At 36.8% G+C, this 13357-nt stretch overlaps 1 pseudogene; it reads left to right on the top strand.

Annotated features, from left to right (window-relative positions):
• The first annotated feature begins 8390 nt into the window (after positions 1-8390).
• Positions 8391-11216, top strand: LOC122229292 (annotated as a pseudogene).
• The last annotated feature ends 2141 nt before the right edge of the window (positions 11217-13357 follow it).

The following is a 13357-nucleotide window of genomic DNA, read 5'->3' as shown; positions in this document are numbered from 1 at the left end:
GCAAATTACCTAAACTCTTTGTTCCCGAATTTCCTCACTGTAAGTATATTGAGGATTGTGAAAATAACTTAAACCATTTAGCCCAATGCCTAATCCTTAGTTAATCCTTGATAAATGTTAATAAAACAAAAGAAATAAAAGCTCCCTTGAACTGTAATAACAAGTATGCACAGTAAATGTTTACAGAGAAACTAAAAAAATTTTTTTATTATACAACCATTTTAAGAGAAGCAATTGTAAAAATACATTTTCATAAAGTTTATTTATTTTCTCTGAGAAATGTAGGCATATTAATAGAACCCAGGTGAATATTAGCACTAGCTCTGAATCAGAACACAAATAAACAAAAACCCTTTTAAATATATATATAAACTAAGAAAATAACTAGATCATCAAATAACCTCATACATTATGAAAGCAATCCTGTTTGTAGTAGAGTCAAGGAAAAAAAGGAAAAACTTCCTAATATCAAAGAGAGGAAAGTAAACTGTCAAAAATTAAAATATAATTATAAATATTAAAAATTATCTCTCCTTGTCATATCCAAACCTTCCTAATGTCCGCTTCTCAAATTCTATTCACTTTATCGATCTAAAAAGTGCTGTGAAAGACCAAATTACTTAGATGGTTTTATTCGGGCTGTTGCAACAGAAGAAACATTCATTAATGAAGACATTGTAAAAGACTAGTGAGGAAAAGGAGGGTTCACAGGGAAATAAGGAGATTATGGAGGAGGACAGTGAGTCTTATTTGAAGGCTGGAGGTTTTTAATTCTTGAAATATGCCAGGAAAGTCACTCCCTTGCAGTTAGCCATTTCTCAGAACACAAGAGAGGAGGGGAGGGTCTCTCAACAAGATTTTCAGGAAGAAAGGGCTCAGGTAAATGCAACAACATTAGTCCCCTATTTATTCAATATTAATATGATTCAGTCAGTGTTGAACAATTCAGAGACAATCCTAAACCTCCTGAGTAGAGTGGATGAATAGCTGAATGAAAGGTTAACCGGAATAGGTAAGTTAAGCTTCTGATAGTATCAGAAAACTAAAACTATTACTATACCAATGGATGAACACAGGATCATAAGGATAAAACCTCACATACTATCTTTAAGGTATAGTCCACAGGTCCAGCAGATTTCTTTTTTTTTGCAAGGGTGGGCGTTGTCTTTAAAATGTTTTAGTTAATTCACAAAATTTAAACGTCAAATTTGACCAATGAAAGCCCATTTCTAACATTTGTTAATGTTAACCAGCAAATTAAATTCATTCATATAGTCTTCCTTCCAGTACTGAACTCACAATAAGATTTCTTCTGTTCAAATCTCTTATTTAATATGATAGAGAAAAAAAGAAATGAAAAAGTCAAGATGATTGCCCTAAATTATTAGGCATTAAATGAGCTCTTATATTTTGAAAATTCTAACAGCAGTCTTTTGGAAACAGCTGTAATATTTACAGACTAGATACAGTTGCATTTTCCAAATTTTCTCTTTTTGAATACCATAGGTTTTCTAAGTTCTTTTTTTATTTCTGATGTTGTCATCTTGACAACATATGTTTTTATTTTTGAGAGAGAGAGAGAGAGAGAGTGAGAGAGAGAGAGTGGGTGAGGCAGACAGCCAGGGAGAGAGATCACCAAGCAGGCCCCGTGCTGTCTACCCAGAGCCCAACGAGGGCTCAATCTCAGGAAACTTGAGATCATGACCTGAGCTAAAATCAAGAATTAGACACTTAACCAACTACACCACCCAGGCACCCAGTCATCCTGATGTTTCTTAAAGGTACTGTTCAAAAGGGAGAGCAAGCTTGAGATGTGTGTTACAATTGCTGTTGGTATTTACAGTGGTGCAGATTGCCATTAATATTTTCAGTTTGCTAAAATATGATTAGTTGTATAGTGCTTATTAGGAAAAGCTGATCATCCTTTCAGAGTCCTAAAATTCTTTCATAAAAAGGTATAGATAGTAATTGCCTGAGAGTAATTGAAGTGCCAATATTACAGCTGTATTTCAGTTAAAAAAAAAATCTAATGTTACATTTCCCAGTATTCGATATATACCTAACACTAGCATAAATATAATTTTTGAAGGGGTCCAGGACACATTACCCCAACATATTGCACACTTGCATGTTGAATATTTTCAGCTGAAGGAATTTGAGAGTTTGAGTCACTCTGGCCTTCTCTCCCAGCCCCTTGTTCTTTCTTCAGAAACGGGTCATAAATCTCTCAAATGAGAGGCGCCTTCCCTATACCAGGAGGAAAGGAGAATCCTTACCTTTGAAGACAAAGACCATCATGAAGAGTCTAAATAAACAGACCAAACTTGCTACAATTATCTCATACTCCTCACCCTATCCTATTCCTTCACAGCTGTCTACTCTTCATCAAACCTACATAAAAGTGCACAGGTCTAAGTGTTTCTTTGGGTTTTCATTTCTTTACGAAGGTTCCCATGTCATATAAAACTTATAAAATTTTTTAATGTTTTCATTTATTTTTGAGACAGAGAGAGACAGAGCATGAGCAGGGGAGGGGCAGAGAGAAAGGGAGACACAGAATCTGAAGCAGGCTCCAGGCTCTGAGCTGCCAGCACAGAGCCCGACACGGGGCTCGAACTCATGGAGTGTGAGATCATGACCTGAGCTGAAGTCGGACGCTCTAGGGACTGAGCCACCCAGATGTCCCGTCATATGAAACTTATAAATTAAATAAATGTATATGTTTTTCTCCTGTAAATCTGTCTTTACAAATTTAATTTTCAGGTACAGCCAGGGACCCTAAGAGGATCAAGGGAAACCTTTTCCTCCTCTACATTTTCATTTCTGTCTTTTTAAAATATTTTTCTTGTTATTGTTGTTTATTATTATTTTATTACTTACTATATAGTTTTGTTCTGTTTTCCTCCCTTCCCCCCACCATGTTTAACATAAACTTATTTACGTGAAAGCCATATAAAATAAGAGTAAGCCCCTATCTACGAAATGGGGTTGTTACTCTTTAATGTGACTTAATACAGTACCTGAAATAAAGTGAGTACATACTAAAGATTAGTCATTAGCTGTATTAGACACATTCAATAGTTACAAGTATATTGTTTATTTAAGTTTTAAACAAACTTTATTTCTCTTTACTCCTTTTAAAATATGTCAGGTATAATATATCATGAGAAACATCACAGTTTTACTTGTTTTGAGAATTGTAATTTAATTATATTTATACCTCTTTCTTACTTAGATGTTATTTACCCTCAAGAATTACATTCTCTCCAAATCTGATTGGAAAAGACATCCAATTCCCCCTAATAACTGAGCTACAGTTTATCTTTAAGTGGCCGTAGGTAATAATAAAACTGTTTCTCTCTCTCTCTCTCTCTCTCTTTTTTTTCTGTATTGTTCATAGTCAGCAATAAAACCAGAAGCTGGAGTACCCATTAAGTTGTATATTTGATAGACTTTCTAAAGCAATCTTCAATAGCAAATAAGAAAAAACAAAATTGAGCAATAAATAAAACCACAAATTTGAAATGAATTGCACGTTGCCTGGAAAATCATGAAGACAAGGAATAAGAACATTATCTTGCTTGTGATGCAGGCATCACTTGCTTTTCTTTTCCTTTTTGTAAAGGCTATTTGGGCGGGGGGGGAATAATATTTTTTTTTTGTAGAAGAATGGTGATTGTTACATTTAAATTTTATTCCCCTTTTTGCTATGGTATGATACAATAATAAATTAACCATTGCCCCATTTAAACTTCTTCCTGTGTGACATCACACTCCCACCACACACTTGTAGGAACTACGTAAAATATAACAAATTCCATCCCCTCTACTTTCTCTCCCTCCCTCATTCTTGTCCTTCCCTTCCTCCACCCTCCTTTCTCTGCCCTTCAGCAATTGCATTCCACTTCTAGAAAAATGTTTTACCTTGAACTCTATCCATTTGGGTTATTCAAGAACCGTCATTTATATTGACTTTTTTTTTGGGGGGGGGCAAAGTTAACTTGTTTAGTGGTAGATATTTCTCTACAGTTGGGCCTATCATTATGCCCTCACATCCTGAACTTCGATGTTCTTAGGACCAAGATTTTAGCACAAAGATACTCATAGTACCTCTGTTAGAGTCTCTTGGGGTACCTGGGTGGCTCAGTCAGCTGAGTGCCCAACTTCGGCTCAGGTCATGATCTCACGGTTCAGGGGTTCCAGCCCCACATGGGGCCCTGTGCTGACAGCTCAGAGCCTGGAGTCTACTTCAGATTCTGTGTTTCCCTTGCTCTCTGCCCCTCCCCCACTCATGCCTGTTCTCTCTCTCTCTCTCCTCTCTCTCTCTCAAAAATAAGTAAATATTAAAAAAAAAATTTTTTTAAAGAGTCTCAATACTCACACACATGCTTGGCACATTTTTCATACCTGGGTTTTGGAATATGTTTGGTGCAAGAAATATAATTCCAAGAGTAGCTAAAGTGGGTTCCTGATCATCTTTCAGGGCCAATAGAAACTGAGAGCAGACATAGAATGACTTCATATCTGTTAAACAATTTTAAGCTCTTCAGATAAAGCCTGTCCTCCATTAGATATTTACTAGCAAGTGAAAATAATAATTACACACACACATGCACACACACATACACATAATACATGTTGCCTAATAGTTTCAAATTACCTGTGATAAGGATCTCTATTATTTTTCTTATCTAATGCAGATGAATATTTTTGTAAAATACAATAAAAACATCATATTAATGTTAATCATTGTAGAAGTATCTGAATGTTTATTTTCTATTTATGTACTTACCTTGTTAAAGACTTGTAACAAGCAATTTATAGCATATTATACTGGACTGAACATCTTTATTCCCAGGAAATGTCACTCTATCCACTGGGTTTAGAGTTTAGTGGAAACACCACAATTAAAGGGTCATAAACCAGAGATGATATAAGTATATCACTATTTCATATAAAGGCTGAAGGTGTGCATGCCAGGGCTGGTATGGCAACTCTGTGTCATGGAGTCCCCAGATACGCAGCATCCTTCCATTCCATTGTCAATATACTTAGGCTCTATTGGTTTTCCATTTGGGACATATGGAGGCTTTAGCACTTAGTCACCACATCTGTATAAAAGCAGTAGCAGCCAGGAAAAGACACATAAAACAAGGAAGCACTGGGGGACTGGTTAGCTTACTCGGTTGAGTGTCCAACTTCGGCTCAGGTCATGATCTCATGGTTCGTGGGTTCGAGCCCTGCGGTGGGTTCGAGCCCTGCGTTGGGCTCTGTGCTGACAGCTCAGAGCCTGGAGCCTGCTTTGGATTCTGTGTCACCCTCTCTCTCTGCCCCTCCCCCCACTCACACTCTGTCTCTTTCTTTCTCTCTCCTTCAAAAATAAATAAGCATTAAAAAATTAAAACAAACAAAACAAGAAAGCACTCATGTGAACTACTGAAGAAATTCCAAGCAGCTGACATCTGACATTTCTATCTTTAATTATTAGCCAAAATTTTGTCACAGGGCCACACTTAATTACATAAGAGTGTTTGAAGTAAAATCTTTATCCTGGAGAAGTTTGACTAAAAACAGAACAAAACAAAACAAAATAAACCAGTTAGGGGAAAGAAACTGCAAGCTATACCTCCTAACTTACTAGATAGCTACAATTTAGTGTTTAAAAGAGTTCCCAGCAGGGGCGCCTGGGTGGCTCAGTCGGTTGAGCGGCCGACTTCGGCTCAGGTCACGATCTCGCGGTCCGTGAGCCCGAGCCCCGCATCGGGCTCTGTGCTGACAGCTCGGAACCTGGAGCCTGTTTCAGATTCTGTGTCTCCCTCTCTCTGACCCTCCCCCGTTCATGCTCTGTCTTTCTCTGTCTCAAAAATAAATAAATGTTAAAAAAAAATAAATAAATAAATAAATAAAAGAGTTTCCAGCAATAACCCATTTGATTTATCTCTTTAAAAAAGAATATATCTGAAGTTTATTTGCCCTCCAAAACTTTTTGAAATAGTAGAGACTATTTTTTTTTCCAAAATTGGAATTATTGAAGCTCAGTTTCTGTTCATCCTCTGTCTATTCCAGGAAGTAAAATGTAGGTTTAATTTTAATACAGTTCAATGACTCTATTAGATATGAGTGATAAAGTTCATTTCACTGCCTCAGTGACTTTGACATCACTGGACAATCATATCCTCTAGAGTGTCATTCACTGAGAAGAAAAAAGGAGGATATGCTATTATCACTTTAACTTGGCAAAAGCATATCACTTCTGGGATGAATTAAGTATGACTATGGCAAATTTTATGGTCACTTTTGATATTTCAGAATGAACTTTCATAACATATGCCCTTTGAAGAACTAATACAAAAGGATAGTGCTTAAACACACATGGAGGACTTTTTTCCCAATAAAATTTATGAAATCGTAGTTGCTTAAAGTCATTGACAATGTAACTTGCTAATCCAAAAGGGCCACCGTGAAGAACAGAATATTCACATTAATTTTAAAATACATGAAGATTAGATTTCTTGGTAAAGAGAGATTTAACCCTTACGAACTTTTGGTAAGAAGTCACAGAAAAATTTCTGCTTCCCTCCCAAAACTTCTTTTCCTTTTGCAGTGTCCAGATCAAGAAGAGCAAAAAAAAAAAAAAAAAAAAAAAAAGGAAGAAATGATGGCTTGGATTAGGATATATTAGAGGACACTATTTAGATTACATTATGAGAATTGGGCATTAGTTGGCATACATATGCAGGTACTGAAAGAAGTGGGAATTTATAGCATGTTTATTTTTCTAAGATTGGCATAGGTGCTTTAAAAATGCATTTTCTCAAATTGTGATCTTAAAGACTGAGTCCGGTTTATAGTTCAGATAGAAGTAATTCAGTAGTTTAAGTAAGAGATGATTATATCTTGCATGAGGTTAGTGTGGTGAAGATGAATAAATGTGAATAAATTGGAGCATCCATCAAAGGGCTTAGTGATGGATTCTATTTATAGAGGAGAAGTAAAAAGAATGATGCCGGGTTTCTAAGTTGGTAAAACTTAATGGATATTGATACCATTCATTGTGATAGGGAGACTGAAAGGGAACCATGCTTTAAAATCAGTGTCGTGCACAATTTCAAAATGGATGCAACAGAAAATATTATTATCTCACACAATTACTAAATATATTCTTAAAGTAGAAAGAAACCTTAGAAGTTATCTAGTCCATCATCTTAAATGATGATAGCTATACTGTTTCTGCTCAGATGTCACAAGTGATAATATCCTCTTGGCTTTATCAACACAGAATAATACATTTTAAATAGGCATCGTTGTTTTGATATTCTTATGCTCAGACAACATCTGCCCCTTTGTAGATGATAGTAGCAATTTTGAAAGTAAAGTAGAGTTCTATAGGGCTTTCTCTACTTGTTCAAAAATATCTTGGTATTTCTTAATGAAATATTTGTTGTTTAGAAAGGCAAACCTGTTCCCCTGCCTACTGAGGAACGTGTATTTTCAAAATGAGAGAAACTAAGAACTGATACTGATTGAAGACAATCAAACCCACAGCAGCAATGTCTTTTTTTTTTTAATAAACCAAGGAATGCAATTAACAGGTTTGTATGGTTAAAAGATAAACTAAGGTACATTAAGTATTTTATGACTTATTTGAGCAAAAATCAATTCCAATGGGACAGCGCCTAACCAGAAGTGGTTAGGAATGCTCCACTGACCACAGCCACCTATGCAACCCCCAAATCTGTGGAAGACGTCATTGCATACATGCATGATTATTATATACATGTGGTAGTTTATGCTCTTTCAGCTTAATCACAGTTTGTTGATTTTTACCACAGCCATAGATGCTTGTTTGTTTTTTGGATAGTATCATAAACCGAAAACTACAGACACCAAGATCTTGAAGGAAACAAATCTAAATATTAAGGATATTATTCAGACTGATATTATTAATTCTGTTTTGTAGAACAGATTCTTTTGTTTGTTTGTAGAGAATATTTTATGGAATATATGTTAAGTCAGAAAGTGTGAAGGGTCTGAGACTTTACCCTACTTGCAAGTTAACAAGTTAGTCTATGTAATTTCATGTGTATCCTGACAGAAGTATCAGACTGCAGAAAAACAGGCCATGCATTACTCACATCAAAAACACCAGCCTGGGTAGGATCTTAGTGCCAGTTCTTTGAGCCCCAATCCTCACTGGAACACACAGTGCAGTAGTCCATTGAGACTGCTATAGAAGAACACCATAGACTGGGTGGCTTATAGATAACAGAAATTTATTCCTCACAGTTCTGGAGGCTGAGAAGTCCAAAATCAAGGCACCAACAGATGTGGTGTTTGGTGAGAGTCCACTTCCTGGTTCATAGACAGCTCTCTTCTTGCTGTGTCTTCACATGGTGGAAGAGGGGAAGAAGTTCTCTGAGGCCTGTTTTATAAGGTACTAATCCCATTAATGAGGGCTCCATTCATGACCTCATCGCCCCAAAAGCCCTGCCTCCTAATACAATCACATTGGTGTTAGGATTTCAACATACACTTTTGAGAGGACACAAACAATCAGTCAATTGCTCAGAGTGAGAACAAGGTATTATTTGGGAATGCAGTGAGTTCATATCACAGGAGAGGCACTCCAAAATTATAACGTTTAGTGCTTAAGTTGGATAGCTGGTATTTCCATCCATTAGCCCCTGTGGGAAAAAGAAAAAAAAACTTTATTTTGGTCTAGAATGTCAAAGGCTCTTGTGATCTGAGGAGGGGAAGGCCTTCTTAGTTTATTACACTGAAATCTAATCAGATGTCTCTCAAGGGATGGTATATCTAAGTTTCTTAATACTCTAGAATGTAAGCAAATCTTCATGAAGATGGGAGGAATTTTTATTATCCTGAAATGTGTCCAAAGAGAGAAATGTTATGTCAACAGCTTGTAATTCTTTTCCTATAAAGACCTGAAATGTATAGGGAAAAAAAAGACAAAGAAGAAGAAGAAGAAGAAGAAGAAGAAGAAGAAGAAATAAAAACAGAAATCTAGGAAAAACTATCTTCTATAATTATACTTATACCAGAATCAACTAAGATTCTCATAGGTGCATAGGATTTCTAAATGTAACAGTGGCTCCTGATCTTTAACAAGGTCTCATAGTGGTCAATCAAGACCCTGTCACCCAGGCCATTCTTAGTGAATCTGTCATGGAACCTCAGGCTCCTAATGAAGTAGATGATGATGAAGAAGGAGAAACTGTAACAGAAGAAAGTGAGAATGAACTGGATAACTCTAAACTCTCAGTCAAATAGGAATGCAGACAGGTTTCTCCCCCAACTAAGAGAATATAATTCTGATTTAATTAAACTGTGTACTGATATTCAGCAAAAAATAGAAACACAGTCACAGGTAACCCCTCCAGGAACTCCATCATCTGTCCCTCCATCAGGGGAACAAAAAGCTGCTTTAAATCCTACCAGTGCTGCCAAGAAAATCCACACCAGGCTTCAGTCTGAAGAATCTACTGAGATTCTAGACTCAAGCTATATTGTGGGACAGGCGCTAACCCCAAGGAAGCAAAAAACAGTTGTTAAATAAAATAAAAGGAAAAATGGATTTGTTTGCGCCTTCCAAGCAGAAGAAAAACATGTCAGCAGGTAGCATAGCCTCCACAGACTTACCAAATAGCAATAAATTCGGGCTAGATGTCCTCAAACACATGATACATGAAGTGGAACACTAAATGGAAGAATATGAATGGTGGACAGGATGTGAAGTTAAGGGACTACAGAGTAGTCAGTCTTACAGGTTTCACTCTGTAGCTGGTGAGCTCCCTCTGTTGCCTGATTTGGTACCTTAAAGACAGTGAGCTGCAGCTGCATAAAGTAGACACAGGCAGCTGCTACAACAAGTGTTAGGTGATCATCATGAGCTCACTAATGCTCTTACACCTGAAATTCTTCTTGGAGAAGAAAATACTACCCAGGTTAAGACTTCAGCAGTACATGGTCACAATAGATTAGGCAACTTATATCACTCACACATGCCATAAAGAATTGTCTTTGATAAATAGCAACACAGAAAATCAGGCATTAGAAAGGGGATCCATGGGTAGGAATTACAGATAATTCAGAGGGCCCTGTTCTAAATGCTAATGTCTCTGTGCCATCGATGGTCAGAGGGGATGAAGTGGTTGAATTCCCACAGGAAGACTTGGCTGTTAAACTATCCCAGGTGCCAACCCCCTCCCCCAGATCGTGTGGATCTGGCCAACAATTTTCCAGCACATGTATTTGAGCTCAAATAACACCACCAAGACAGAAGATCAACTCAGAATTCTCTCCCTTGCAGCATGTGTTGAGGAGGACTGTTCAAACTTGTCCTGCTCCACAAATTCTTCCAACTATGAAAATAATTGAGAAGAAACAAAATTGAGAAAAGACCTTACCTACTGCACAATCAGAATTCAAAGAAGTTGCCTCTTCACTCAGAGGTGGAGGGTTTCTCATATGGGGGAAGATATGGAGAACAAAACTCAGGTTCCTTTTTTTAGCCTCTTCCAGACCCTCCGCAGTTCTCATTCAAACATTTAGCAGGACAGAACCCCCAATTTCTCAGAAGAGCCCCTAGTACTGGGAGATGGGCCATAGCTTAGAATAAATGAGGCAGGAATAAGAAAGGATTTCATGGCACAAATTGTTGAGTCGACACTGTAGAATTTAGCTATCAAGACACATCTGAGCAATAATATTGGGCCAAAGGAGAGCAAGGGGATGGACTTCAGGAATTCAATAAGAGACAAGTCATACAAGTGACACGACTGCTAATTTTCCAGCAGCACAATCTCTACCACCAGGAAGCATGAAGGAACAGATTGCAGGAATGAATCGACAGAGTATAGATACTCATAGAAAAGTCTTGCAGAGCAGCTGATACTTGTTGGTTTGGACCTTTTCTCTCCACCAGTATCGCCCATTCTGTCACGGGCCAGAGCATGGACTGAAGGAGAAAAGAGGACAATTGAAGTATTTATTATACAAGTACAGCCCCCGACAGCTCAAAATGCAGTGCTGTCTCTCCTAATTGAATAAATACAAGATCTCCAGGGACTGCTAGTAATTCTTGTTCTCCATTAAATGCTACCTCACAAACTGGGTGATTCACACCTCTTAATCCAAGAACAAAGACTGAGAAACAAAATGAAGAAGGCTGGTTTGCTTTTGCTACCCACTTGTCATAAATGAATTTGGTTTTACAGAGTTTGTTCTCAGTAATATATTCTTGAGCTTCCACTCCCCTCTCTGCTCCTGCTTTCAAGTTTTCATGTCCTTCTTTTAGATAAAACCTGCAAAGATCTTATGACTTAGTATTTTTGGAACAAAGAATAAAGCAATTATTTTAATTTTTGACTTCTTCCAATAGATTTCTAATAACTAACCAACCTACGACTTCTTGTAAATGTTGACAACAGGGAAAAAATACAAATTTAAAAAGTTTCCAGAAAATTGTTTGAGACTCTAAGATTTCTTAATTTTCAATATTATTTCCTTGATTTATTCTATCATTCATTTAAAGTATTATTAAGCTCTAATGATATAATGAACAGAGTCACAATCTAGTGTTGAAAACAATCTATAATCATACAGGTAGACATAAAGTATCTATGAAAAGAGCTACTAATAGAATTTTATAGGTACAGAGATCAGAGAACTTTCTCCAAGGCACTGATGCTGCTTAATGAGAACGAATATAATTTACTTAGAAGAACAAGGAAAGGGGGACACTCCAAGGAGAAAGAATGGCATGTGCAGTGTTCTATGGTGAAGCACAGCCTGTTCACAGTCCAGAGCAAGCATAGGGATAAGAGCAGGTGAGATCCTGGCATAAGAAAGTGATGCTATAATATGGACTTTGCATTTGTTTGGGGATAACTGGCCTTCTTTATCTTAATAAATAAAGAGTCATGAATGAAGGTGTTTTTAATGGGAGAGTTTGGTAATTTAATATAAATATTCAAAATATTACTATGGCAGATTTATCAAAAGAGAAGTAGATCTGACTGCCAAGATAAATCTATCTTCCAGTATGAATTCCAGAAAAGTAGAACCCACAGTGAAGTAAAAAAGCAGAGTGCAGACTTCCTATGTAACTAGTATTTCATGACTTACGATATCACATCTATATTATGATAGGCAGAATTCTGAGATAGCCTTAAGATGTCTGATTCCTACATGGTGCTCTATGGACTACCCTCCTCTTGAGGTAAGGAATAATTTGTGAATATGATGAGACAAAGATTGCCCTGATTAGGTTACTAATCAGATGACTTAATCAAAAGGAAGGTTATGTAAGTTGGCCTGTACTAACCTAGCGTGCCCTTCCAAAGGTCTTCATCCTTCTGAATTTAGGGAGATTTTAACATAAGAAAGCAATGAAGGATGGTGCATATCAAGGATCTGAGAGTACCACCTGGGAGCTGAGAACAGCCCAGATTTCACAGCCAGAAGGAAATGGGGCAGGGGGTCTGCAATCAGACAAACACAAGGAACCAAATTCTTCCAATAACCTGGATGAGCTTGGAAGAAAATTCAAGCCCCAGATGACAATCTCCGTCCCACCTAATACATTAATTTCAGCCTTGTGAGACCCAGGAGGAGGGAGGATCCAGCTAATTTGCCCAGATTCCTGACTCACAAAAACTATAGGATAATACTTGGGTGTTGTTGTAAGTGCCGAAGTTTTTGATAATCTGTTATATATTGATAGAAAACTCTGTGCATGTGAGTGTGTGTGTGTGTGTGTGTGTGTGTGTGTATACTCATTCCATAATCCATTAAAGTCTTTTTCTTTAATTGCTCTCGACAAGCAATTATTGCCATGCTACAGAATTCCAAAACTTTAGTCAAAAGTTGTGATAAGGCAGGATGGTCACAACTAAACCTTTATTAAAAAAATTTATTTATTAAAATTTATTATTAAAATTTATTAAAATTATTTATTTAAAAATATATTGGTATGAAAATATAATTACTCAAATCATTAATATGAATTTTGAAGATATGTCAAAATTTAGTAATAAAAAACAATTTTGAAGATGCTTTCCAACCAGGTAGATTTGAAGAAGTTCAAATACATAGTTTGAATTGGGGGTGGATGCAGTTGTGTAGTCATAGGTTAAATTAATGCTTTCATCTCAATGTTGTCCTCTTCAGATTAACCTCATGTCAGTACAGTGCATAACATCTCACCTAAATAGTTTCAAGCAGTTTTAAATATTTTCTAAGCTGAAAATTAAGTGATTTGAAAACTCTTCATCCAGTATATTGAAACAGAGAAATCATGGTGGTTGGCATCAGATCAGTCTGCAAGGTCAATCATTTT

This window comes from Panthera leo, chromosome A1 (assembly GCF_018350215.1).
Source record: "Panthera leo isolate Ple1 chromosome A1, P.leo_Ple1_pat1.1, whole genome shotgun sequence".
Taxonomy (NCBI): domain Eukaryota; kingdom Metazoa; phylum Chordata; class Mammalia; order Carnivora; family Felidae; genus Panthera; species Panthera leo.
The sequence above is the reverse complement of the archived record's forward strand: the minus strand, read 5'-3'. Positions and strand labels throughout refer to the sequence as shown.